Raw genomic sequence first — 25,925 nt, 5'->3', positions numbered from 1 at the left:
CCTTCCGTTCTCCTCCTTATCTCTTTCATCCATCTTATCTCCTCCTCTCTCATTTCGCTACATTCATTTCACATGTGCTCAATTATCTCTCTCTCTCTCTCTCTCTCTCTCTCTCTCTCTCTCTCTCCTCATAACACATTCTGCACCTTCTTTCCTCTCCATCCGTCCAACACCTGTTTTCGTTCCCACATTTAAATCCCGCCAACATTTTTCTTTCTTTTGCACTCTCTCTCCCCAGGTACTCGGAATTTCCTCTGTCATCTCTCATACTTTCTGTTGTATCTAGATTCTTTAATTCTTTCCCTTCTTTCTTGCTTGTCTGTGTGTTGTCCCTTTCACTCAGCTCTACATTCATCCATCTTCCTTTTGCTCTTAATCCACTTCTTCATTGGCATACCCGTTTCTCTGATAGTATTTCTCTATCTCCCTCCTTCTTTCCCGTGTTTTTTTTTCTTTCTCTCCAGCATTCCGTTAGTATCATGCACTTTTCCCTTCCATACATTTTGTCATCAAACTTTGCAACTCTTTTTCCCGCTTTCACTGTCAGCCTATTCCCTTACACTCTGCCGTCACTATGTGACCTGGTCTTTCTCTGTCCACTCTTAGCACCCCTCTCAAATATTTTTTTCTCTACCTCTTCTCGTTTCTTCTATCCCCATTTCTCTGCCCCCTACATCAATATACTCTCTATCATGCTCTCTCTCAAACATCATCATTCTCCTTGTGTGTCTCCAGGGCACTTATATCAACCGATTGTTGATTATAAGCCTACCTAAGCGAAGAGCTGTGTTACGGGATTCGCGATTCAATAAATTCAAAAACGACTTACCGTTGGGGCTGGAAGTCTGAATTTCGTTCGTGTCTCTGTGCGCGGTGGAACTCACTTCGTGGTCGAGATGATTGAGTTTTGTAGTTACCGACGAACGAACTGAGACTGACTACTTTCTTCTTTTTTTTTGGCCTCCCCGAGAGGGAGGGTTTTATGGTCGTTTTCGAACAGACGAATCGTGAATCGAAAAACGCGCCAATGATACACGATGGTAGAGTGCAACCACTTTCAATGAAACTAAATGCTAAGATCTAATAGATAATAGAACTAAACTGACTAAAATGTAATGAAACAACAAAAGAAAAAGTAAAGAAAGAAAAAAGGAAAAAAGATCGACTATGTACAAATTCAAACACTCCTCCTAAAATCACCTCCCCACTTTCTCTCTCCTATTCCCAAACATATCCCACTACCTTATTTGCTTTCCTCAAAGACATCACAATTCCTTCTATTTATTCTTATTAAACTTTTCTGGTTGCCAATAATGCAATCGACGAGTGACACACAATCTTACTACCGTGAGATTATTTAAATTTATAATTAAAGGAGGCTATGACTTTAAAATTATATTGGCAACACCGCTGACACCTAGATTTGAATTGTCAAAATGAGGCTTTAAAATTCAATATAAAATATGAAACGGCGATTTAACAGTTGTATCCAAGTCAGGTGTTTGATACAACTGTTAATTCGCAGTTTCATATCATCGATGGATTTTAAAAGCTGGGACAAGATGACAATTGAATGAAGTCAAAAATTACAAAATTTGTATCGGTTAAATTTGGTTTTTTACGAAAAGGTTATAAAAATTATGACAGGGTGAATGACGTTTATTTCTCAAAACCATCAAGTTAAAGTTCAGTTTGTTTTATATTGAATGATATTATTTATTGTCCCGATTAAATAGTTGGTAATTATTCACAGAATCGGTTTTTTGGTGGTCAAAGGAGGTAGGTATAATTTGTTTCAAAATCAAAAACCCACCAACAGTGCATTCTACCTCAAAAATACAACCGACAACGTCGCCGACTTTTGTTTTTAGTGTGTCTGCAAGTGTCAGAAAAAAGTGGGTTTATGAAAGAAAACTGTTGGACAGTCGTTTTGGCCGTAGTTCATCGTGTTTTTCATTCTCATTTTATTTCAATCAAAAAGTATGATATGGTAGCTAAAACCTTTTTGTACATAATATGTAATTATTTTGTTTTTCATAAATAAACTAAACAGTTCAATGTCAAATTTTGGCGGGAGGTTGAGCCAACCCAAAAAAATTAAACTTTTTCTAGGGATTTCTTTTTTTATGCCAACATAATTCAACAGGTGGTGAATTTTTGATTTTGAAACAGATTATAGGTAACAAAAAACCATGAAACTCGACGGGGTAAGAATTGATTTCAAAGATGTTATGTCAATGTGATAATAATGAATGTTTGATACACAATGAAAACTTTTTGGATGTCCTACCTTTTAATGTCCACCGATGGAACAGTTACGGCCACGGAATTTCGTTAGTTATCTTACTGACAATTCGAAAAAACTTGTGTAGCCTAAGCTTTATTGTCATTATGACTGACATTCAAAATTTTTGTGACAGAAATTCAGAAATTCTGTCACGCACAATAAAAATCAAAATGCCATCAGTAGCATCCTTTGCATCCATGTCAAAAATCCAATGTGAGGTTAGAAATATATAAAACCTGGTTTACAGCTAATGTCAGTTGAATGACAACGACTGACGAAATTCCGTGGCCGTAACTGTACATACATTCTAATATTTAAGATTGAATTTTGGTAAAAAACTAATAATTCTTTCAAATTTGCTTTGCAAATATCGCGTGTGAAGGTGCCATATTTTTGACAAGAATAATTTAAAATTGTCATGTACACTGACATTAATACTTGATTTACATTTGAAGTATCAAAAACTGACGACCAATGTATTTTGGCCGCGATAGTAAATGCACAACTCATCAGTCTGCAGGGTAAAAACATAAACAATGCAAAAAGTGAAGTTAGATTTAAACAGCTGATCCGTGGTGTGTTCACAATCGACTCTGCAACGCCAACTTTGAGGATAAATTTAAATGAACAGCCGATATAATACATTTATACTCCACGGAAAGCTGAAGTTTTATGTAACCCTTACAGATAAATAATAGTAGATTACATACCGAGGTGGGAAATGTTTCATTCCTGTCGAGAGCTGAGATAGTTTACCAAGGCGTAGCCGAGACAGGAATGAAACACATTCCCACCGAGGTTTGTATACTATTTTATTCGGAATCATTACATTTTTAGCAAATAAACAATTAATTTGATGCAGTTTCATTTCTACTGTTTTTCGACTTTTAGTAAGCACGCCACTGGAAAAACCTTATTATAGGGCGGAAAGTGGCCTATTACTGACCAAGAGAGGGGGGAAGTAAAGATAAAAAGAAATGATTAACTTCCCGCCCTCGTATAAGGTTAGGAATGTGCATATTACAATACGATTCCGAATAAATCTTATATCTATCTTATACAGGTGTCCCTAAAAAAGAAGACGAGTCCATAGCTCCCTTATTTATCGGACGATTTTAATTATCTATGCACCATATTAAATGGTTGTAAATAGGCTACAAGATGACCTACTAAATTTACGTATAGCAGCAAGGGCTTCAAGGTTAAACTATCAAAAAAATTTTTTTCAAATGGGAACATATTCTTTTTTTTAGAAATTCTGATAGAGATTTTTATTCTGAAAACAACAGTGTATCACAAGTATAACTTCGCATAAAAAAATAACACTAACTTTTCAAACAAATGACAAGCACCAAGCGGGAAGCTATCAAAATGCATTGCGTTACAGTGTAATAACAAAATTAAGTTAGCTCTATTCATAGCACATGTTAGTATCGATATATGCAATATCTCTCTATAGCTTAACCTATTACTTAAATAAAGGTTGAATACAATATCTCTCTATTAATATTGGGATTGCGCAAAGATTGCCAATGTTTAGCGCAAAATCGAGCGCACAGACGATAGTAGCGTTTTTTAAAAAAAATTTTTTGTATTTTTGTTATGTAAGTGTACTTGTGATACATTGTTATTTTCAGAATAAAAATTTATATCAGAATTACTAAAAAAAGTATTTGTTAGCATTTGAAAATTTTTTTCTGACAGTTTACCATTGAAGCCCTTGGGGCTAAACATGAATTTATTAGGCCTTTTTGTAGCCTATTCACAACCATTTAATTTGGTGTATAAATAGTTAAAATCCTCCTATGAATAAGGGAGTTACAGACTCGTCTTCTTTTTTGGGGACACCTGTATATTCAAGGAATTTGTACTGTAGTTTTTTCAATTTCGTCCCAACATGTATCAGTGTAAGTCCATTCGTTACTGGGAATAAATACATTGAATGTCTCATCGTGCAGGTTTAATATTTTAACTTTAGCATTTGAACTTTCTTTGGACGTTCGCCACGTTCTTACATCCAGTGTTTACTTTACTTTTCGATCTTTGAAACCGCGATTATCTACAGGGTGTTTGAAAATTGCTAGTACAAAAAAAAACTGTGGCATCTGGAAGCCCTAAGAAATCCAAGAAACCAATTTTTAATTTTTTAAAACAAAATGGATAAAGTAACCCTATCCCTGCATATTCTACGCCTCAGGCGGGGCAATATTTTTTAAACCTTGGTAACCAAGCGTGATAACGAAGGACTATACAACAATATGAAAAATTTATATTTTTTTGCAAGATCTTGGCAACCACAGATTGACAGTTTAAGAACATCAAATTTTTTATTTCATTATTGCTAAACAACATGAAGTATCTTTTTAAGATACCTTAACTCAGTGCCGCACTAACAATTTTAACCCAATTTTTAGTCATTTTTATCTCGAAAACTAGAGGATTTTTATTAGAATTTTTTTTTGCCGATGACTTCAACTCACCATCACCAATTACCAGTTTTTTTTTGTACTAGCAATTTTCAAACAGCCTGTATATCGTAAAACTCTCGCACTATTTCTACTTAAATTTGATCACAGTTTTCTAGACGTGATTCAATTATTATTCTATCGAAAAATAACAAATATATGAATATGAACTTGTTACAGACATACCTAGTTTTCATGCAACAAAAAAAATCTTCATTCATTGTCAGCAAGCCCTATATACCATTTACGATTGTTTCAAATTCGGACTATCTATGAAAATCTGACATTTTAGTTAGCAGTATTGTGATTTGTCATAATAAATCTATTTCAGGTTATAATTCAATCGAACACTGCTCCCAGGTTGTTACATTTATTAAATAATTGAACGCATTAGGAACAATAATCGTAAAATTTTAATTGAAATGAAACATACATATTTGTAGGGCAGTTCTGGGTAAATTCTTATTAACTAAATTAATGACGGAATTGACGACAATGCGAATATTTAAAAACGAAACGTCATATGACAGGACCTGACGCCAATCTAACAAAAAAATATCTTGGCTGCTGCGTGTTTAAAACAATCGTGAACGGCTTACATATCCGTTTTGTTCAATTAACAATTAACAGTTGTCGTTAAAAATATTTGGTCAACCTTAATTACTTGTTATGCCGGGTGACTGACGAAAAACCTTTGACGCTGTATCTCGCTTATTTTTTTTATCGGATTTGACACATCAGATGAAATACTTCAACATTATCTGATTCGATATTTTTTTAGATATTTATTTTTTGACAGACGATAGTCAACTTTTTCTTTTCAAATTACACTGTACATATTATTCTATTATTTCTTATAGGGAACTTTCTTCTGAATATCTGTACATTAAAAGAAAGTACAGAAACAAATTTATTTTAATTAAAAAAAAATGAAAAATCAAAAATCAAGTAACCAAATTTATAAATAATAAAGAATCTATTCTAATCACTCAAAATTGCCACCCTGCTGTTCCAGACACTGTCGATACCTTCTCGAAACGTTACAATCGGTAAAAAATTTTGGGGTATTTCCTCAGAGACTTGCACTGTCCTTCTTCTTAACTCTTACGGGTGAGAAGAGTTACGTGGGGTCATCTCGAATGTAACCCCATAGAGAGAAATCCAATGTTTTCAAATCTGTGGGTCTAGGGGAGCATCGAATAGGTCCGTAAATACCGATCCATCGATCATCAAAATGATTATTTAAAAATGCAACATTAATACGTGCATTATGTAGTGTGACGCCGTCCTGACGAAACGACTCTGTTCAACACTGCTAATGGAATGGCATTTCACCAGAAAGTTCCTTATTTTCTTTGATAATAGAGCATGATATCTTGCTTGATTAAGACTGCCATTAATAAAAAAGGTCCCACTAGTCCAATTTATCTCCAAAAATACCACACTATACGTATGTACGTTAACACTAAATCATCTTTGTAAATTTTCTTCCACAATAACATTATTATTATTACAAACTGTTGTGACAAATGGCGTGACTGACAAATAACCAGAGCTCACTTAATTATTTCGCGCATTTAGAATAAACTTTTCTCTGGTTTATTTTGGTCACTTGATTTTTAAATATTTTACATTAACTCCTTGACTTTGTTTAATGTATGGGTACAGTTCTTTGCATTTTTATATACAGAAAAAAATTTCTGTAATATTGAATACAAAAAATGTACTGTGCTATTTGAAAAAAAGAAGTTGATGTTTATCTGTTAAAAACTGGATGCAAGAAAAAATTCATTTAATTGGTATTGAAATCTTTTGAAAATTATTTCATTTGATGTGTCATTTATTCAAATTGGATAAAAAATAATAAAGGTTTTTCATCAGTCACCCGCTATATTTTTTGCAACATTTCGATACTCATTCAAATCTTCAAGAAAACTCTAATCTGGGACTTTTAATTCTATTCAGGCTAATATTAGGCATAAATCAATATTTCAAAAGAAAATATCACTCTCTCGTATTGATTATATCGAGCGATCAAATTAATTTGTAATCGAGTCATCGACAGATTTGAATCCGTATGTCTTTTGCGATTGATATGTCTAGATCTAACCTGTGTTTCAAACGTGTTTATTGGAGCGTGAAGTTCAAGTAATAACATACGATTTCCGATTCATGGATAACTCGATTACATATGAATTTATTTTTTTTTTTTTTTAATGCCATTCCCGTTTTTTGCCATACGGCTTTTATGGTACCTTTTCGGTCGGCGGTTTTTCCTTTCCAATTCCTTTTTTTTGCCTATCCTCTCCTTCCTTCAGGTGGTGCGACGGGGCTCCGGGGCACTTTCCCCGGCCACCCACGCCCATTCCACCTCACATTCACAGACATACACAACACTTATACACCCATGGGCGCCTTTTCCCGACGGTACTCGAACCCGTGCTGACCTCGCTGTGGTGGTCGAAAGAGTGTCGCTCTTCCTTCCACCACCCTACCGTCAGCCCCTAATAGACATACACACACATCCATGGCTCGGTGGAGGTTCCTTCCTTCGAAAAAATCCTCCCCCTTCGGTGGGATTCGAACCCATTAGCGCCGGGACCGCGACTTCGGAGCACATATTAATTTAATTGCTCGATATTTAATCTCACATTACTAAACACAATAAAATATTTCGAAATATGCATTGCACTTTATTATCAAAATTATTCTGTTCCCTACACATTGGTCGTTTATTTATAAATAATGTTTTTTGCATTTTGTATAAATTATAATTATTATTATTTTTATTTATAGATGTGCATGTATGTTTCAGCTGAAGTATCGACTTCAGTATGATTTAAAGTGTGAATCCGAGAAAAGTTACAAATTACATATGTCCGTTTCAAGTTCAAATGTCAACCGAATTTTTCTACGCCTACTTATTTCCCACAGTAGCGACATTTATTTTTAAACTGGTAGTATAAACTGAATTTTTAGATCGTCTGAGACTACAACTAAATTTTTAGAATCATCTGATCACCAATCTGCGAGCCAGGTTTTTAAAATTCCAAATTGTTTTTACAAGGACGAACTAAGTGATGTCAATTAACCAGATCTGTTAAACCTTCACGTTTTAAAAGTAAATGATAATTTCCTTTGATCGGCCGTTTCCGTTGATATTTAAATAATATTGAAGTGTTTTTAATTTTAAGCAATTTAAACTTAAGCGATTTATAACGTGACATTAGTTTATTCGTTAAAATCTTAAATGACCGACATAGTTTCAGTTTTAAGTTAAACTTTCAGTTAGAGAGGTGTTCTACTGCTTATAGTGTAAATATTGTTTTTAAGGGTGGACTGACGTCCCGATTCTCAGCGTGTTTCTCATGTTGTGCTCTCTCGCAAATTTATTTTCTACTCGAATTGAATGCAAACATTGATGGAACACCAAAGCTAATAAATTAGCAGGTACACACAAGCAATAAAAAACAATGCCTGTTTATCGTATAAACAGATCTTAAATGTATGTGCTGTCTGCTTCTTCAGTTCGTATTTTCAGAGGCGATGCACCAAATTGCAACGAATTATTTTTTGTGCAACCGTACGCGAAACGAGCACTTCGCGTACCTAGTAAAACTGACCGCGAAATCCAACTTTGCGGCCGTTGATTTTAACGACGGCCGTTAAAGTAAACGTCATTTTAACATTTGATACAAATCAAGTTTCCATGTATGACCGGCGTTTAGATTTTTCGGGTATGAAATTAGAAATCGCAGAATCTATAGTACGTACTTTTTAACTCTAAAGGAGTACCCACACGAAACGGAAACATCACTTTCACTACAATTTTCTTCCTAAATTTTTACGATTATGTAAATGTCGTGTACACCTTAGCCGCGAATTCTTTAATATCCTTGAGATTGTCTGCCTCGGCCGCAAGCGGCCTCAACGACAGTTTTGCTCCCGGTACGTTAAAGAATGATTTCCCGGCCTTGATATACATATAACTATTTCAAACACTAAACATAAAGCGACTAAACATGACACGATCAGATTAAACTCTTCTGAAATGCAAAACTATAATTTTATAAATTCTCCATCTTCTCTGTAACATTTGTCTCAATTTAATCAGACATAAATCAGTCGTCTCTGTGGGATACAATGCATGTATATAAACAGAGCTATTCTCGAAATAGCGATCAGTATCAAAAGGTGTTATTATTTTGACAGGCTATTATAACATTCAGTTCCCTATATTCCCCGAGGAAAGTTGTTATTAGAGATACGGAACAAAGCCATTATTTCTAATTTTCAACTTGGTCTCCTTTACGAAACACCAATAATAATAGCATCAACTCGATCGGTAGCGATATTCAGAATGATTTCAGTTATCTGATGACGTTGCAACGAACGCAACGTCAGCTCGTTTATTGCATAATCACGGGTTAAACGTTAGTATTGAAAGGTTCGTTCCATAAATGTTTGCAGAACTATAAATCACAAGCAATTATTTTTTTATTAAAGCAATAAAAATTCACCATTTCTCGTTGTTCACGGTCAAAAGCGTTCGTGGTGGACGTTAAAGCATGGCCCGACTATTCGGAATAGATATCGATTATTTTTGTATTTGGAAACAAAACTAAACAGTGTCAAGGTGCAGCTGGAAGCGACACCAACTTCAAGAGGGATGACAATGTATTATTGTAAATTAGCATTAAGTGAGTCTGGCTGAGTGTTAATTAAACGGTTTCAGGATGCTGACAATGTAATAAACGAAATTAATTTGTACATTATTTGTCTTCTTGGCTGTTTGATTAGTATCCACATTAATGCAGGTAGTTCTATAACCCAAAGCAGGGGCGTTTGATGTGTTGATTAATATTACCCTCCTGAATCAAAGGGAAATCTCTAACAATTAACATGTCCTACGTTTGACACCGCTGCATGCGCTATGATACAGTCAATTGGGATGTTATTACTTATAAATTGCCTCGACATTGATCACGCCGCCTGTAACAGCAGATATTTTAGCCATTAGCAAAATGCAGGTTGTGCTGCGCCAACCCGAAGAAAAGTACCGAGGTAATAAATTTATCAAAAATTTTCATCTAACTACGCTTTTATAATAATTGCACGATTTTACGTTCGTGTAGATTGTTCAAACGTAATTTGCATACAACGAAGGCTGATATGAAATAAATTTTGGCCTAATTTTCGTCATAACATAATTTATTGGTATAATCAGTCCCTTGAAAACTGCGGCTTGCCGTTAATGACTTTTTCAAATGCCTCCACCCTGATCATAAATTGATATCTATTTAACTTGACAGGTATTTAATTTAACTGCGTGTTGATGTACATTCAATAATAATTTTACTAGGATGTCGATATGTTCAGAATATAAATAATAGAAAATTCAGTAATAACTAGTTTTAGTGTTGTTAAAAAAGCTTTATCCCGGCGCATCCACCATTTCGCATGAATTTGCAGATTTCTCTGTCCCACAACAAGCAAATAAATCGTGACGCTCACTCAAAAAATGCACAGCTGTGAACAATGTTGAACCGCTTTTGCCCAATTTACAATTTACAATTTACAACATCCCACAATTAGTCGTTTTCGGAGCGCCACGAATCCGTACGAAGTTGAAATTCCATTTGTTCATATTACTCGAACAGGATCATTTCCTTTGGTTTATTTTTCTTCGAGATAGCATTCCGACTCCGGAATCGTTGTTGTTTCATCCGGTCGGAAGTTTTTGCAAAAATAAAATGCGGATAACGTTGCGTTCCTGCACAATTTTAGCTTCTCGTTTTCAGTGAAACAATAAATTCCCTAATGGAGTGTGTTGGTTTTTTTCTCGACGGCAACATGCTAAAGATGATATGGAATAATCTAATATGATAACTTTGTTACCTTTCCAGAGATATGGCGGCGCTGAGTGCGGTAAGCTCAGCCCACGTGACTGGCGTCTTTCAGCATCTCACCGCCTTCCCAAGAACGACACCTCCTGCATTCCATCAAGCCGGTCCAACGCCATAAACCCTGAAAATTACAGAACACAAACTTAATTAATCGTCCGGTCAATTCTCATTCCGCTCACAGCCGGCAAGGATTAATCGCGAATCAAATTTGAATTTAATAAGTAAGGTGAGGGGTAACGGGCGTGAGGTGATGACATATCACGTGATCCAAAAACGGCGTCGGCGCGATAACAAGCAACATAATAGTTAAGAGAAACAAGTTTTTGGAAAAGTTGAGAACTGAAAAGCTTGAACCTACAACGTGGTTCTTTTACTTCAAAACATTTAATCATGCATGTTCAACTAATGTGTATATTTAATTTACAAGAAAATCTACTGTACCGTTGTTTGTATTTTTACACGAGTGGTCCGTTCACAATCCACTCTTCAATGTCAACTTTGACCGGAAATTTGGCCTTGAAGAGTTGATTGTGAACGCACCACAGATTACGGATTACAGATCACGGATCAGCTGTTTAAATCTAACCTCACTCTTTGCTTTGTTTGTGTTTTTACGCTACAGACTGACGAGTGGTACGTTCACAATTGACTCCTCAACGGCAACTTTGACGGGAAATTTAAATGAACACCCGATATATTCATGATAACTGAGTGGCGTCAGAATAAAAATAAACAAAAAAAACCATATTGGACTAAACGCTTTTATTTTGAGATAGAATCATAGAAACATGAAAATTTATAAATGTAATAATCGGTTAGACCCATATCCACAATGGTTACTTTATATAGCTTACTTGACTGAATCGTGAAAGAAATTCAGTAAATTCTATGGGATTTAATGCTAGTGGTTAGGTTTTCTACGATTTGATGTTACTATCACTGGCATAAACCTTCCTTGAAAGTCATTTCGAAAGGTTTCAAACTGCTTTAAAGCAAAGGAAAAGTTAAGCTACTCCTAAATTGATTTTGTAACTTACCGAAAACATTCAGAGAAAACTAACGAAAATATGTAAATACGAGTATGTATTACGCAGTAGATAAACTATGTACATTTTTAATAAAAAGATACATACAGGTGTTCCAGAATGAACCAGTATCATTTTAACCACGAGCTGGCTTCATCTAGATCTCGGAAAAAATATTTAAAAAATTCTGTCAAAAAATAAAATGACATTTAATTTTTGAGGTACAATTTTTTTTTTAATTGCTTTTAGTCTTCTACGTTGTCCCACAACCTCGTAGGTAAAAAGGAAACCGTATTGGTGTACATTTTATAAAATATGATATACAAGGGTGTATTTTTAAAATGTGCCGAAATTTTACCTACAAAGTTGTAGGAGAACGTAGAAGACTAAAAGCAAGTAAAAAAAATTCAACAAAATTAAGTTTTACTTCTTTGTGAAGATCATTAACGATGGTTTCCTTCTGCCAACGTAATCCCTTAGATGCTCACATATTTCCTCATTGTAAAACATGTTACAAATAACAACCCTCAAACAGAATCATTCTTCTTACTATTTTGTTTATCGTTTTTTAAGTCTTTCTCATATTTTTGTCCATATTAGCCTACATCCTTTGCAAAATCCTTTTTCCTGTAAGGATTTAATTTTACCTTCTTCGACAATATTCAGTGCTTCACTTCTTTCTTTCCAATGGGAATCATAAGAAAACAAATATCACCACTACATCATCTTCTGTCAATGTATTAACTGATTGATTGATGTCACCAATTAATATACAGGGTGTTTCTGAAATACGTGTGTTAATTTTAACCAGTGGAAGAACGCGCCAAATCATGGAACTTTTCTCTATAACATTTTTACGAAAAAGCAATACAAATTGATTTAAAATTTGGAATAAATTAACCATCAAAGTGTATACAATTTTCTGTTGTGATAGAAACAGAGCTTTGTTAAAAAGTTCCATTGTTATAGAAAAAAATAAATAATCAAAATTTAGATTCTCATGGTTACAAAAAATAGAAACTAGTTAATCACACAAAACGACTCGTTTGGTAAAAATTGTGGGGCAATTGTGGTTAAAATTAACACACGTATTTCAGAAACACTCTATATAAGGTGCTGAAGTGCTATACATTTTTTTCTCTTATAATTCCTTATAACTAATTTTATTAATTAATGTTGACTAGCAGCCAGCAATCACTTACGAACTTACGTGATACATAACGCACGCGTACTATAAATAACTATTAAATCGATGATTTAATAGTTATTTATGGTACGAGTGTGTTATGCTGAATATAAGCACGCGAGAAAAAGTATAATTTTCTCAATAATTGCAATAATTGGAAATAAATGTAAATGTAACTCAACAGTTAGTTATAGTTATAATTTACACGTGAGTTATGACTTATAACACACGCGTAACTTATAGATCACTTTACTGGTCTGAAATGAGAACAATTATGACTCAAGTGGCAGGTGTTGGATAAAACAATGGATGCAAAAGTTTCTTGGCAATTCAAAATCTTCATCATAACAAAAGTCAAGTACTCGCTTAGGATCATATAAAATGTTTCAATTTCTTTATGAATTTTTTACTATACTTTGTATTGCAACTTATAATACCACGAGCAGGCAAAGTTATGTCGATAATTTTTGTGGTGCTGTCACGAATGTCACCCACGCTTGAATTTGAATACCACGAGTGCGCAGCACGAGTGGTATTTTCAAGCGTGGGAGACATTCATATCCCTTTGCGTTTTAAGGGAAAAGATCGCATCGAAGATTAGTCTTTCTATGACAATACTTGAAGAAGGCAATTTTTAAAATTGTCAAAATCAACGTGCAATGATAAATGATAAAAAAAAATCAAATGTACGCTTATAAAATGTCATACAAATGTCAGCTGTACCCCACCCACACAGTTGGCACATAAATTTTCGTACGTAGTTGCCATATTTATCCACAATCATTTTGAATGACCCAATACATCACTATATTACAGTAAAATGAGCATTTTTCTAAGAAATTACCTTTTTTCATGAATTCTCCAATTATCCGAATATTTGATTATCCGAATCGGGTCAAGTCCCAATTGATTCAGATAATCGGAGTTCTACCGTATTTTGTATCCACAACTGTTTTTCCGACTTTGTATAGTCAAACGTGGTGGTTTTTTTGTGTAAAGTAGTAAATTTGTCTGTTAGCTGTCAATATTAGTCAATACTCATTGTTACAAGCAATCATAATAAATTTGGACTAAACGTCAAAAACCTGCATAGAGTTACCAACATGTGAACATCGAAAAGCTCTCCGTGTTCATGCTCCTATTTTTAATAATAAATAAAAAATAAACCAACGGGAAATAGAAAAAATAGTATATTAAAGTATAAGTGAATATTAAGGTCTTTAAAACACGCGCGAATCTATTGCTAGATTCTAGTTAAATAATCCTAGAAATAGTAGATTGCTAAATTATAAGGTAACCATCAGTCTATTAGTTAGCTACAACTTGTAAAACTAGAAAAATAAATCATTCTTAGTTAACTTTAAGTTTATATTTAACTAGGTACCTAGCTATTGAAAATCTGGCCTAAAATGGCAAATAGGTATATGTTGTTCACGTTAAGTTGACAATTTCAAGGTCAAATAATTTTATTTTTTGGCTCTGTAATTATGTTTCGTAAATAGTGACATGCAGGTAAACACCGTTCACGTTGGGTCAAGCATTGCTAAATCGCATTATGTTGATTAGCTGCATGTCACTATTTACAAAACATAATTACAGAGCCAAAAAATTAAATAATTTGACCTTGAAATGTTCAACTCAACGTGAACAAGGTTTACTATCGAATTCATGAAAAACTAGTACAGCAAAATGTTGTTGGAGTAAATTGGGCTACATGAAAATGTCAAATGTAAACGTTTGTCATTATGACATTTCGAATTTAGCAATGCTCAATCCACCGTCAAACGTATTTTAGGTTATCTACTTGACATGTTGGACATTAGTAACCAGTTAACATAAAGTACGTAGAAACGTTACACTACAACATTTTCGAAAAGTTGACATAACTACGACGTTTTGCAGTGCTAGTTTTTCATGAATTCGATAGTACATCATTAACATCGTGTAAAAAGTAGAATCTTCCAGCAAGGTGACGACAAAATAACCCACCATCTACTAATTTTCTTATTATTGTTCTTAGAGTTATTCCCACAGCACCGAACTCTTCTAATTTTCCAAGAAGAAACTTTGTTAACGACGAGAGCGATGGCACCTAAGATAAAATGTGAAACTGACGTAATTTTCGTATAGCTTTCCGTGGTTTCTTTGAAACTGCCTTGATGAAATGTTTCACTGAAATGAAACCTTTGTGGTGCAAGTTCGGATTGTTTTTCATCAATTCACATTTCTAACTTGCGTGAGTGTTGTGTTGACTTTGTTAAATTATAAATAAAGGGTATTGTTGCCACCAACACTTTGAGTTTCGGATTGGCACACTTCAAAAAATATAGATAAGATACTTACTTGCAACTTGACATAATACAGGGTATCTATAAATGATTGTCGGGTCAAGCCAGGTTTGGAAAAAAAATATTATTATGCCCAATTTTAATTTATTATTAACTGTCACTTCTAACATTAATGGCATTTTATTCGCTCTTTTCAATCCAGTTTTCGTTCCTGATATTCGTTTTATCACAGTTAATAAATACCAAAAATCTGTATTTTTCAATACAAAATATGACCGGTTTTAGAGCTAAACAAAATTAAATATAAAGCGGCATATTCAAAATTTGACAAGTTTTCATAGAAAGCTGAACCAGACAATCAATTATAGATACCCTGTATTTACAAAAATAAAATTCTTATTGCCTTTTAAAATATCATGACACACTGCAACATTTATCTTATTTTTCTGGAAAATTATTTTACCGTCGTAACGTATATTGTGAGTTGTTCTACCTACTATCCGTTTATTAAACTCCCGCAGATCAGTTCTTTTTTTTTTGGAGTGTACCTATGGTGACATACCTTTTCAGCTGCCTGTACACAAAATCAAGTTATAAAAACGTCAACAAGAAAAGTTTGGTTATATTAATGGAGTGAATTCTCTTCTTTCCAAACAATAATTAACAATACCCTGCTTCTCTTTCGCATTTCATATCTTCTTCTTGTTCAGCCATTTCGTGTAAGTAATTCTTTGAATGAAAGAAAGCGAATTTATTAAACTTCAAATTTGAAATTTGAAATTTTTGCGTCAACTTTAAAGTAAAAATTACTAGCCTCAGAACGGCAGTGCGGCAACTTACAAACACTTTGACAGTGCGGGAGTTTAGTAAATGGATAGTAATATGAAATCGGTTTAACCTTTTCAGGGTATGATTCTTTTGAATAATTGTTATCCAGTACAGAAAATCAGGTTTTTTGCTTGTTCTAAGTGAAACGAAAAGAACACCTGTAATAAACGTCAGTTCGAAACATTCAAGACCACTTGAAAAGTTTTTCAACCATTCCGAAAGAGAAAAACAGCGAATATTTTACTTGCTCCGTCACAGTTGAACTGGATTCATCGTGATAATGCACGCGCAGACAAATTTTTGACAGGAACATAAATTATGGTCCTGGTCTGGCTCCTTGCCATTTTTCTTTGTCCCGAGGAATAAAAATTTATATGGAGAAAACTTGTTTTGCATCGATAACATCATTCTGTGAACTTCTGGTTTCATAAACAAAGACACGTTCTTGGTTCAGAAATTATTTAAGCAGAAATCGTGACGATTCGTAAATAATTGAGGAACAAGCTTTGCTATTTTATTATGAGCGAGAGAGCAGATTTTTCTTCTGGTTTATAACCAAAACGTGTTGCCACGAAATAGTACTTTATATCGAATAAAACGAAATCAATGCTCCATAATTGCAGTAAATGTTCTAAATGACACTTTAGTAGCATTAAAGCTACCCAGCATTTGTAGATCTAAATTTTAGCCGCTCACTGGTCAAGAACGAGAGCTGAACAGAATAATTCAGTCCTGATTGGCTCCGAATGTACAAAGTCATTGAATTTTCCGATTGAAATAAGGGGAAAGTTCCAGTGACGTGCATTGTTCAGTTCGATCATGCTCAAGAGCTAACTTGCGGTCAAGTTAATTAAGTTCCGAAGACAATTCAGTGGTATCGGTTTCCAACGTCGCGGTCATAAATAATTCATTCATGGTCTATCGACTTCAAAAGCTAACTTGAGAGGGTTGTGACAGTCTGAACGGTATTGAATATGAGCCGACGTAAAATTTCAATAAGATATCGTCGGCGAGAATGGCTTGTAAAATCCGCCAATACATTATGTTGGAATCAGTAACCGGTCCATACATGTAGACGTCTACACAGTATATGCTTTTACAAAATTGATAAGGTCTACTTGAGAATTACATTTCCTCGGAGAGCCATGGGAAACGTCAACTACTGTTTTATGTAGCCGTGATACGGCTACTCTTTTATTTATGGTAAAAAGCGTCCGCTCATGAACAGGAAAGCAGACAACTCTTCATTTTTTATGAATACTGGAAATGAATAAAAATTCTGTTAATGAACAGGATTTTAAAACCGAGTTTTTCAAAGACTTGCAAATTATCTTCCAGTGGTCAATTAAGAGATTCGATGTGACGGTGGTCTTGAAAGGATGAGGTTATGCTCCCGCATAACAGAGATAATATGTGCGCGTTAATTCACAGGGCGTATCTGTTTGGGGTAGTTTAATAATTTCTCAAGAATCTGTTTCTGCATGCGGCGGCGTCTGGAATACCCATTCTGAAAATTAATAATGCAGACACCGGAAAAACGCAACGCCGCGGCATTTAACACAGTATGCAATTGTACAAACATGAATTCTGCACTCAAGATGGCCGAATTAATTCGTTCATTATTATTCAGGGAACATTAGAACGAGGAAAATTTAAACTTACATCAGACGGTCGTCCTTGTTTTGAATATTTAATGGGGAAATAATCTAAAGAGCGACTGGAAACCACCCAACAATCCCCCTTTAGAGTTAATGGCCACTATACCGACCGAATTTTCAAACATCCCTCCGCATTAACCCCGCTTGTTCGACTGTGAGAATTGACTCGAATCGATCGGATAAACACTCTTTTAACGGCCGTCTAACACGTGTCTGTTTTGATGAGACGAAGAGTTCTTTGATTTGGCGAGCAGTCTCGCTTCGGGTATCAGGGGAAATTTAATTCAATGCGTTTTTCCCCGAGAAAAGTCTCACAAGAAAAAGTTGTCGTTTTAATGTTAACATGTGGACCGGAGGGGCTTTCCGAATTAGTTGAGACTTTGAAATTAATAAATTGATGGTCGTAACACCACTTAAACTGCAGTTGCGGAAGTTGTTCGGGACAAAATTTCGAATTAGCAACATCAAACAGCCAATTTGGAATTGGTTCTCTGGCCTTGTTTCAAGTCTAGGACGCTTGGAAAATCAATAGCGGGGCAACTAGCGCAGACATTTGGGCATTTTGAACCGGGTAGGGGTTTTTTCGCGGTCGGAGGGCGCACGTTGCTTTGCGGCGCTTTAACTACCCCAACAGATGTCTCCGCCAAAAACGATCACTCACGGCGGATTTATGCTGTTCACTTTTTAGGTGTAAAGCAACAGTCCTTTTTTTTTCAAAAATGGAACAAAACTTACACCATTAACTTATACAGGGTTATCATAAATATTTCTAACAACGTAGCTGGCAAAGAAAACCACATACATTTGGATGTGCCGCTATTCTCGTAACAGACAGACTAGAATAATTGCAGATAGATAGCGGAATTGGCGGTACTTTTTACCTGTCAATGTGTCAATCTGTCATGTAGGAATGTATGTGTATAAAGCGACACACCTAAAATTAATCGTCAAGCAAACTACGATATTAGAAACGTTTATAATAACCCTGTACTTTTCTAACTACATAATTTATTAAATCAAACACAAACAATACAATTGCGGTTAAATACTAAATAATAACCTCAAAACCACTAAATACTTAATGCCCAGTTATTTGGGGTTTGGCAGAGATGAAATAACTAGGAAGTTCTAGTCACGTACTATTGCGGGCAAAAAAAGTGGGACATTAACGTCATTGTCTTGACTTTTAATGTGAAATAACCCTTATCTGATTCTAACCCTACTTTGAATTGATTGACATTGTCATTAAGTATTGTAGGTTGCAGGGAATTTTTCAAAACTGACAGAAATTTGATGCCCCACATATTTTGCCCGCAATAGTACCATTACGACCATTAAATTTTGGACATCATTTTTCTGTCACATCAAAAAAATTACCATAAATCATGCTTTACTGAAATTGTCACATGAATGATGAAATTGTTGTCAAATTTGTCTACAATTTGTCAATATGCCACCCGTTTAAAGTATTAAGGTTTTCATTTTTATTTATTTATTTTATATATTTTAATTTTGCTTTGTGCCTAATGTAGCGAGGTATCAGTAAATCGTACGACTTCGATTTTATGCAAGGTGTATCCGAATTCGACTGACAAACTTTCAGGGCAGATTCTATGATCAAAAATAAGCATAAAACTCTTAATACATATGAGGTCAAAAACGCTTAGTTTGCGAGATAATCAACAAAAACGTAAAAACAATTACGACCTGAATTCCTTGGATTTTATGGGGTTATCAGTGCATTGAACAAGGGAGCGAAATTTTGACAATTTTTGTAAATTGTACATAGCTCCTTTTTATTTTTGTACTTACGTTTCATCAAAAAATTCCACCCGATTCCTTTTGTTGCTGGTAGAACTTTTTAGTCGATTATCTCGTAAACTAAACATTTTTGACCCCATATGTATTAAGAGTTTTATGCTTATTTTTGATCATAGAATCTGCTCTGAAAGTTTGTCGGTCGAATTCGGATACACACTGTATACTACGAAAGTCTTTTGATATTTCTGTGTGAAAGTATCGACGCTTTACACATGATCCCAGAGGATCAATAAATCGGGCTAAAACAAATAGCGCACTTTGTACACTATGAACGTTTGTTTCATATGATACCGAGAAATCAAAAATTATCTTGATCAATGGTGATCATGGATTGTCAAATAATTGTCGAAGCATTTGTGTCAATCATTTTTATTTTTTATTTTTTCCCACACTGCAGTAATGTCGAAGGATTTTTATGCGTGTCTTACAAATTGTGTTGGTGTGTTTCACGAAACTGACTCTGTGACTCGTAAAAAAAATGCTGGTAAGCCAATCGTTCGTACGAATAAATTGTCACACGAAATAAATTGAGACGTTTTCCAATCCATGACTACCTTTGACCAAGATAATTTTTAATATTAGATTTATTGTAATGCCTTATTCTACAATTCTACAATTTTTCTTGGAAAGCAAAATAATTGCCCCAATTCTCCCACGTACTCTTAACACCAGATAAATTTAAAATGTTATAGGTACTTGAAACGATACATTTAATGTGTATAAATATATATTTCTAACACATTTCATTACAAATTTTAAACTGTAGTTTATAAAAAATTCAAAAAAGGAAAAATTCCCTATTCATTTTTGCCTAGTTTATTTGACAATTACGAGTCAACAGTCATACAGTGTTGGCTTGCAAGAATACATTATCAAATATCAGGAAACGTCTTTGGTGGTTTATAATCAATACAGGGTTATTCAGGTAAGATGACGAGACTGACGAGGTAAAAATGCAACCCAAAATACAATTTATAAAGCTATCTCGTTCCCTATTACATTATCATAATGCACATAAAACATAGATAGCTCTTAACATCAGCCTAATGAATGTCAAGTTCTGTCAGAAAAATACCTCTCTCAACAAAATATGAACGAAAAATGCAATGACAGATATACCTTTCAAATTAATAGAATACCTACTTGGATTCCTGATTTAACTTTTAAATACCAAAACAAAATGAATGCTTTGTACAATGTATTTTCGGTTGCATTTTTACGTGATCAGACTCGTCATCTTACGTGAATACCTAACCTTGTAGATTTGTTCAGGCTGGAAATGTAAATAAACGAAAATTAACTGGAAATCTTACAGAATCTGAGCAAGCTTTTGAGGACAAGGAACGACGAAGGCAACCCACAAACATTTTGCAATATTTGGATATTTTAAAATGTTTAAATAGCAGTTTAAGGACTACAGGGAATTACCAATATTGATCAGGCAATAATATGGCAAAACATGTTTGAAAATAATGAAAAAAGATTAGTCAAAGTCAAGTGTCTAGAATGCTGCAGTGAAATTTTTTCTTTGAAAACAACACCCTTATACGGTGCGATCAATTTAAAAATATATCGAGTCGGCGTGTTACCTATGGCAACCCATGCTATAGCATAGGCTCCAAAGCAAACTCGATTTATTTTTTAAATGATCGCTCGGTACTATTGGGAGCAAAAAAAGTGGAACATCAAATTTCTGTCAGTTTTGAAAAATTCGATGTAGTTCAAGCTTTATTGTCATTTTTTTGACACTATTCCAGCTGACAGTTTAAAAATTTATTTTATACTTCTATTTTCCTTTTCCAAATGCCCTCTTCTCTTTATAAAGGTAGATTTTGATTGGGACTTTGCATTAAATAAATATTCACTACGTGCTTACTTACATACCTATACAGGCTGTTTGATAAAAAATGCCTCAACCGATAACTTTTTTATTTGTTATCCGATTTCAATGAATAAAAAAACCAAAGATATGCTTTTTCATGGGCTATGAAGCCGCCATAAAATATATTTTTTTGGCGTTATTTTCAATAGCTAACGATAGTCAACTTTTTTTTTTAAATGGGCACATGTAGTTTTTTAGGCTCAGTTTTTTTTTTCTAAATCTAATGATGTATTAAAAGTTATCATGTGGTCCATAGCTAAGTGAAAAAAAAATAAAACAATTTTTAATTGTGGTTCAGCTTGTTATAAAATTTTCAAGTAGGCCGTGAAAAACAATTGGAATACAAATAGCAACAAATGTCAAGTGTCAGTTTGAAAATTTTCAGGTGCAATCTTGAGGTATTTATTATTATTTTCTTGGAAAACATGAATTATTAAAAATAAAATTTTATTTTATTAAAAATTAAAAAATTTGTTACACAGTCTAGGACTGGTTTACAAATCTATGAGGGGCATGATGACTAACTCAATAGACAGGGACCAATGGCTTAACGTGACTTCCGAATCACGAGCTGGAATCTAGCCTTTTTTTTTTAATTTCGCCCTGGGTCGGAATTGAACCCGCGACCCTCGCGTCCCTGAGCCGAAACGGACTCCCTTAGGCTTTATTCTGCCTTATTATTTTTCTATTAAATTTTTGTTTTTGACTAATTACGATTTTTATTACAGTCGAATATAAAATAATAGTCAAATGACTGCTATCCTGCATGACTAGCAATGTTGTTATTTTATACTTAAATAAAAAAAAGTTTAAATAAGCAGATGAAAATTTCTAAGCTGACGTTTGGATGACATTTACCGCACTTTGTATTCCGATTGTTTTTCACGGGACTCTTAAAAATTTCATAAGCTGATCCACAAAAAAAAAAATAATTTTTTTTTCAGTTAACAATGGACCAAATGATAACTTTCAATACATCATTAGATGCGGAAAAAAAACCTTACCAGACTGAGCCTAAAAAAACTACATGTGCCCATTTAAAAAAAAATAACACCAAAAAAATATATTTTATGGCTCTCTTGTAGCGCATGAAAAACCATATCTTTAGTTTTTTTGTTTATTGAAATCGGGTAATAAATAAAAAAGTTATGGGCTGAGGCGTTTTTTATCAAACAGCCTGTATATTCCCTACAACCTACAATACTTAATGACAACATCAATCAATTCAAAGTAGGGTTAGAATCAGATAAGCGTCATTTCACATTAAAAGTCAAGACAATGACGTTGATGTCCCACTTTTTTTTGCCCGCAATAGTAGAGTGGCGAGCAATAAATTTTGATCGTCAATGCCATTCTTTGACGCAATAGGAAATGCTCCATTGTAAAACGGACGTATATATCATAATTCATAAATTATCATTATGTTATATGACATTAATTAAATATCATAACTTATCATGATGTTGTATGACATTAATTATCATTTTTTTCTCATTTTTTTGACACTTTGTTGACAGGGCTATAATTTGGCTAAATTTGTTGTGAAGTAATTTGCATTTAATTTTTTAAATTTAAATTAAATCTTAAAGGACTTTATTTTAAGGCAAGAAAGTTATCTCACCAATTTACAGTTGGCCGCAAAAACACGGAAACTGTCAGAATAAAATTTGCACATTTTTACAATTTTTAGTGTGAAAACTTTTTACGAGAGATAGGTTAGAATTTGGTCAAAATTTAATCACATTTACAAACAGTAGGTATTTGTGCAAAGATAGGGTTAGATAGGTCGATTTACAGCCAACTTACAAAAAACGTTACTATTCCTTTAGCTTGAATGTGCAAAACAAACCAGAGTAATAACACGTATTTAATTAGTAAAATGATTTATAAACAACAACAAAAAACCTAACAGCTTTACTAATACTTCGTCATAGCTCCGTTTTTTTCTACCACTGAATGTAAACGCCTAAGCACAGAACCAATTAAATGTCTGCAGTATTGAAATGTTAAATTATACCATTCGTCCCTTATTGCATTTATGAGTTCCTGGCTATTTTGAGGTCGATTATTTGCCCGGCGCATGTTTTTGATAATTAAGCCCCATTCATTTTCAACAGGGTTAATGTCTGGAAGGTCATGGTAAAACGTTTTAATAATATGTATTGAGCAATTATCATGTTAGAAAGTAAAGTCCTTGTGAGGAAAGACTTCGATGAGCGATGGCAGTATAATTTCCTCACGGATGGATCCTTATTATACAGCCTGTAATCAAAATACACGGAAAGATTTAAAGACGTAAGTACTGAATACTCCCGCGTCAATAAAAAATTATGCGTTTTTTGAAAAACGTAGGGATACGTTAACAAATGGCATGGCAATTTAGACAATAAATTGTCGACACGCCACTGTCTTGGTTTCGTAGTAGAAATCATAAGAGCAATAGTAAAGAAAAAGTGAATTCTCGCTTTTTACACGCTTCATACACTTTTTGTATGCCAAAAAAGGATCTTCTTATCGGAGGTTGGGTTGGCGTAGGTCAGTTATTAGTTGCAGCCCGACAAACGGTGCAGTGTATTAATAATCGTGTATTTGTTATTACATCGTTTAAAATGGCAAATTTTACAAACGTGGAATTAACGGATATGGTGCTCTTGTGCGATGCAGCGGATGACAACGCAGTCCAAGCGCAAATACTGTACCGGGAACAGTTTCCACAGAAGGTTGTACCTAATTCATAAACTTTCATGGTGCTACGGTTGAGATACACAGGAAATTTCCATCCAAGAACGGAAGATTGTCGTAGAGTTCGTGCCCACAGGGTACTGGCTGTTGAACCAGAGATTTTAGAAGCAGTCGAAGCACATCCTGGAACAAGTACGCGAAGGCTAGCACTCCATGTATCAGTTTCACACTATACATACACGGTGTTATTGAAATGCGCGGAAAAATTTTAACCACGAGCTACTAGCTTCATGTAGAACTCGGAAAAATAAAAATAAACAAAAAGAAAAATTCTATGTGAAAAAATAAAATGACATTTAATTTTTGAGCTACAAGCCCTGCAACCCTGCGGCGACGACAACTTTGTGAACAACTACTATTCTCAAAAAACGGAGACAGACTTCACTGTTAAAACTTATTTTGATAGACGGCTACGGCAATATTTTAACACTTAAAAACCCTGAAGAAATCTAATTCAGAAGATTTCGTCAAAAAGCAAGGTAATGCGTGTTTCATAATTTCACGAGATAGGCTGACATCACAAACTTTTAGGAAAAGACCAGATACGAATCGAATCGAAACGTTTTGACAGCAGAAATGAATTAAACATTTCAGGAATTTCAGATATATTTTGACGATTTAATTCAATTCCTAAGATAATTCTATAATGTGGAAAAAGCTTTTTCTTATTTAGTAGTAAGTTATTACAAGATATCATTTACGTTTCGTTCAAAAAAAATGTGTCCTAATCCAACTTGTCATTGTCAATGAAATGCAAATCCTTGCTTAGATAATTTCTTGTTTTGCAAAATCATATATTTATACATACCTATGTGGCTAAACATAGATTTTCAAACTCTTTATTTTAATTTTCTATAGACATACTATCGAATTCATGAAAAACTAGTACAACAAAATTTCGTTGGAGTAAATTGGGCTACATGAAAATGTCAAATTCAAACGTCTGTCATTATGACATGACGGTTCAATTTAGCAATGCTCAATCCAACGTCAAACGTATTTAGGTTATCTAATTGACATGTTGGGCATTAGTAACCAGTTAACTAAAGTACGTACCTACTTAGAAACGTTACACTACAACATTTTTGAAAAGTTGACACAATTACGACATTTTGAGTCTATTCCATTTAAGTATGCAGTGGGGAGAGAAACATTTTGATAACTACTGTCAAATTTTGGTACCTATTTGATCGATTTTTTGGTTAGCAGTGTCAAACTTATCGAGTTTTTGTATCAAACGCATCATGAAAATACAATTTTGTTATTACAACACCACTACCGTAAGGTCCTTTATTACTTTTTTTTGTTAATTTTGTTTGGTATGTATGTTTTCAAATTTGCCGCGTTCGCCAGTGTAAAACGTTCTCCATTCGAAGCGACATCTATTGCATTCTTAAATGGAATAGCGTGTAGTTTTTCATGAATTCACACTATTAAAACCCTAGGATCTTCACACCAATTGTGAAAATCACGTAGGTAAAGTTTGTCTAAACATAAGTGAATTTTATGGTTTTAACATCTAAAGTACTTTATGAGGGATTTTAGGGTTGTTCACGACAAATCCATCACAACAGAATATTTAGCTACCCTGTCGTAAATTTTGCAACGCGTGCCTGTCTTTGTTAAACGAAAAGCTGCAGATTTGGTTATTGCCACTTTTACAACATCCCTCATAAACTACTTTAGTTGTTAAAACCATAAAATTCACTTATGTTTAGACAAACTTTACATTCAGTTTTGCACTATAGATCCACATGAGGGCAGAAATGCCACGTACAGTTTAAGCACAAAGTTGAGTACGCCACTGATATCACGTAAGGACGAATAGTAAGATTAA

At 34.1% G+C, this 25,925-nt stretch overlaps 1 protein-coding gene across 24 annotated transcripts in view; it reads right to left on the bottom strand.

The window, feature by feature from the left end:
- The window catches only part of pHCl-1 (pH-sensitive chloride channel 1), a 106,384-nt gene that overhangs the window by 25,663 nt on the left and 54,796 nt on the right, over positions 1 to 25,925 (bottom strand). For 22 of the 24 annotated variants that reach the window (XM_069053305.1, XM_069053309.1, XM_069053310.1 and 19 more), the window contains exon 2: positions 10,651 to 10,779. The gene's annotated coding sequence lies outside the window, so the exon portion shown is untranslated. Of the gene's footprint in view, positions 1 to 10,650; positions 10,780 to 24,045; positions 24,212 to 25,925 lie in introns of all 24 variants that reach the window. The other 2 variants (XM_069053306.1, XM_069053307.1) reach the window with 2 other exon arrangements.

Source organism: Tenebrio molitor, chromosome 7 (assembly GCF_963966145.1).
Source record: "Tenebrio molitor chromosome 7, icTenMoli1.1, whole genome shotgun sequence".
Classification (NCBI taxonomy): domain Eukaryota; kingdom Metazoa; phylum Arthropoda; class Insecta; order Coleoptera; family Tenebrionidae; genus Tenebrio; species Tenebrio molitor.
The sequence above is the reverse complement of the archived record's forward strand: the minus strand, read 5'-3'. Positions and strand labels throughout refer to the sequence as shown.